Genomic DNA, 4,344 nt, shown 5'->3' with positions numbered 1-4,344 from the left:
AGAGCCTTTTAGATAGGCGCAACCAGTTGCGTCTGTCATATAGGCTCTACCAGTCGCGCTTACCATATAGGCTCTACCAGTCAAGCCTACCAGATAAGCGTCACTTACCCAATTTTCAAATCTCTACACTGGTCATATACTGATCCAAAAAAAAATACAAACAATGGCAAATGCACCACCAATAAAATAATATTTAAAAATATATTTTTTTAATATAAAAAAGTAGTTGCGCCTGTTAAATAGGCGCAATCTAAAAAAAAATATTATTTTCGCAACCTATTTTAATATTTAATTTTTTTAAAAATTATTTAGATAAATTACCCTTTATAAAGCATGGTATTACATACCTTTAAGATTTTCTAGTCTTAGTGGATGAATCGGGATTTCATATCACTTTTTTCTTTCAAAACAATTCTATATCACCTTCAAGGATATATTCTTTTAAAGGACTAATCAAATAAAAGCTGCTACTGAATCAACTGCCAATTAATAAAAGCCTGTTGAAAAGTATCCAAATGAGGGAGAATAAACAATAGTCAATTTAAGATAAGCAGGAATAGAGAGAGAAATCATGTCAGGAATCAATAAGATAGGTACTAAAAGCTGACCGACAATATAATTGATGTCGGGCAGCGTGGGGAACAATAATTGGGACTTTGCTTGCTCGGTATGTGCCTACTCCCCTTGCACTTACCCTATTAGCCGGATTTCTCGGTTGCCGTGATCTCTGCTCCTTTGATTTTGCTCTCTCCCACCCATTACTTTATTATTATTTGCTTTTCCTCCTATTCACCTCATTTGTATTCGTATTTTAACAATATGGTATTTTTGTGTATTGTTACAGTTGTTGGTTGATTATTAATGAAATATTCAAATAGACAGTGGATAGTTGGTTGAGGCTGGTTTCGGAAAACAGGCATGGGCTTGTCTTGTTCGAGCTACCTGACTTTGACCGAGTCTTAACCTGTCCTTGCCTCTTTGGGGTGGCACAGGTAGAGTCAAGACTCAAGGGAGACTGCGATTGCGACACTGCAGACAGAGGGTCAAGAAGGGCTGTCCTTCCATAGTTGACCGCTGAATCAGACATGTGGCGAGTAAAGAATGGTGGTTACTGTTAATAGCCAAACACGCGTGCGGCACCAGCGTCTCTAGCAGCAGTCAGCCGAGCATGGAATAGTGAGTCCACCGACTTGTTCCCCAGAGTTTTTTTACAAATATCAATGAAATAAATAATCTTATTAATATATTTCAATACTTTATTTATAAAGAAATAAATAGTCCCATTATGAATAAAATGTTTAGAATATGTTTATATAATAAAGTTAGGAAAATACTACCAGCAAAAATTTTTGAATAAATTAATAAAATTATCTGCAACCAGCAGGCTCAATATAAAAAAGTCTTTTCTGAATACTTTTTATAATCATATGTTTATCTAAATGATATAGGAGAAGAAATTCCTACTATAAAATTCAGATTAAATCATGAACTATTTGATATAAACACTATTGAATGGGGTTTCGTTAAGGAAATTGTAGTACAAAACTTTTCTTTTCACTTATTAAAAGATTTTCCTGCTATTATAAAAGCTATATTATCACTTTTAGTATATCAAGATGATTTTTATTACTATTTTTATATCCAAATAAGTAGTCTTATTTGAATTGCTGAAAAAGAGCGATTCTATCAACCATATCAAATATGGATTATTCAACGAATGTTTGATAGTCCTTATTTATCAGCAGCCAAAGAAGATAAAAAACACTTGACCAAAACCATTGACAAGTGTTACAATAATCCAAAAAATTTTCAAATCCAAGCCGGAATTGATTTAATGTCAACAGCACGACATGTACTTCAAGATCAAACATACAAACTAAAGTTGTAGAGAAAATACTATTCCTGTAGAAAAATGGGAATTAATGAAAAATCCAATTAGAGCTATAGGAATTGATGGTAAAGAAACCATAATTCAATTTAAGGCTAGAAATATACCAATTTACATAAATAATGTAAGATTTGTAATTCCTAAAATATTGTGTTTTCCTGAAATGCATGGAGACATATTATTAAGAAATAATTTTATATATCATCATCTACCGTTTTCTATAGATAGAAATTTAGTAATATTATCAACAGAAAAAATTTCGTAGAAATACCTTTAATAGAAAATCATAAATTTGTATGTGATAAAGGATTTAGACCAATAAGAAAAGAACAAATTAAACAACTAGAAACAAATCATTGTTTGTTTAAAATTTTAAAAAATAATTTTAGTGAAGAACCATTAAAATTATGAGAAAATAGTCCAAGATATTGTGAAATAAAATTAAAGAATCCTAATAAAATAATTAGAATCAAACCTGCTGGAGTTAGTATAATTTGAATTACCTTTGGTCGTTCAGACCTGTTTTTGACTGCCCAGACCTCCTGTATGAACCCTCTCCAAAACAAAAGTACACCACTATTATGCTTTTAAGATTAAAACTGACAAACATGCCTGTTTCCTTTCACAAATACGAGGATTATAATTCATGGTTTACAGCTCTGTTGTTTTTGTATACTAATTTTGATGTGTTATTTCGATGATGGTCTTCCAGAATCAACTCTATTGTTTCCATCTAATCTTTGTTCTGGGCATTCAACAATGCCAACCCCCAGAAATGATTTTGCAGAATACTCATTTCAAAACTTTTGTTTAGGAACCCATTTCAAGTGAAGGAAGAAATGTAACATCCACAACTTGGGTCGGGATTGCCCAGATTAAAAAACTTTAAACTTTTACACAAATAATATAAAAACTAAGTATGAAAATAAAGTAAATAAATAATTATTTACTGGAATAAGCATTTTCAATAGTTCTAGTAGATGTTGACACACATCACTCCACCTTTTTCTCCAATCATCAAGCTATCATTAATTTTTTCTTTCTTTCTTTAAATTTGTGCTCCAATCACCAAGCTATCATTAATTTTTTTTTTCTTTCTTTAAATTTGTGCTGTTATTAATAAGCTCAAAGAATAAAAATATAAATATATCCATTTTGAATTAACTCAAGTTGGTGTCAAATTTCTTAGTGTTGATGCCATTAAAAATACCTTAATTTTAATTGTAAAACTAAAGATACATTATGTTTAATGATTCCTTACCAGGAACAATAAAAACAAACCTATGTACTAGTGTCACGGGCCAAAGTACAAGTCCCGTGACCATGGCACAAGATGCGCTCTATGGAAGTCGATCGATTAGATAGGGACCATTTAGCCTACGAGAATTGGCCTGATTCTAAGAACTGTTAGAGAAGCCTGGTTGGCTCGATAACGAAGATATGGCAACATAGGCTATTTTTGGTAAGTAGGGGAATCATAACTTGTAGATTTGATATAATATGATGTAATCTTGTAAATCCCCAAAATTAAGGGATAGACTAATCTCATCTGTCAATGTAATTGAATCTTCAACGTCGATTTTGGTGGAGCTCAATATAAATAGAGAGCCTCACCCTCACTTGTAAATCATCCATTGTAAGTTGAATTCTTAAGAGTAATAGAATTCTTTGAGCATTTACTCAAATACTTTGTGTGCGTTCTTTCTGTGGCTTTCTGTTGTGGTTTTGTAGCTTCTTTTGACACAATTGCTTCCACTATACAAATTAGTGCCTTAAAGGAATTCTAAAGGAATCCTTACTTTTGGGAGTAAAAGCTGACTTAGGCGAGTTTGGAGCAAATAGATCACTTAAAGCTGCACGAATCCCGAGACGAAAGATCTAGCCCCATGACACTAGCTCAATTCATTTTAATTGCTACCCAAATTTTATGATTTTTTTAACCGATAAAAACATTTTACAATATTTAATCTTTCAAATTCATACCCATAATTACAATATGCTTCCTGGATCTGAAGTACTAACTTTAATATATTGACTCCATTTCAAAGGTATGTACCCAGTAGTTAACATCAAGACTTCACTCAAAAGCCCAAAAGGAGTAACCCTTTTAATAGAAACAGACACCTTAAGATCTCAAACCACAATCTCAAAACAATAAAATGACATGAAATCAATCTCCTTGACAAATCGAAACTTCAAGGTGCTATAGACCCTGTTGCGCCAACCCCAATTAGAAACATTTCTTTAAGTGAAATTTCTCAACATCATGGCACAATTGAATTAATATTCAATCGGTCACATAAATTGCCTCCAAGACATTCCTTTAATATAGAAAGTATCAGTACAACTTTTAGAAGGTTAAATATAGAAGAAGAATCAAATCCTAAAACACAAACAATAGATTTTAAGACTGCTAAAGCTTTTTTCTCTTCTATCCCAACAACATTTAGAATCAA

General features: G+C 32.0%; 1 long non-coding RNA gene across 1 annotated transcript; it reads left to right on the top strand.

Moving 5' to 3' along the window:
• The first annotated feature begins 525 nt into the window (after positions 1 to 525).
• Positions 526 to 1,295, top strand: LOC128290659 (uncharacterized). The gene is made up of 2 exons (XR_008280444.1): positions 526 to 667; positions 845 to 1,295. It is a non-coding gene; the product is annotated as an uncharacterized LOC128290659 (long non-coding RNA).
• Positions 1,296 to 4,344: the final 3,049 nt, after the last annotated feature.

The sequence above is a fragment of the Gossypium arboreum genome, chromosome 3 (assembly GCF_025698485.1).
Source record: "Gossypium arboreum isolate Shixiya-1 chromosome 3, ASM2569848v2, whole genome shotgun sequence".
Classification (NCBI taxonomy): domain Eukaryota; kingdom Viridiplantae; phylum Streptophyta; class Magnoliopsida; order Malvales; family Malvaceae; genus Gossypium; species Gossypium arboreum.
This window is presented reverse-complemented; position numbering and strand designations above follow the sequence as displayed.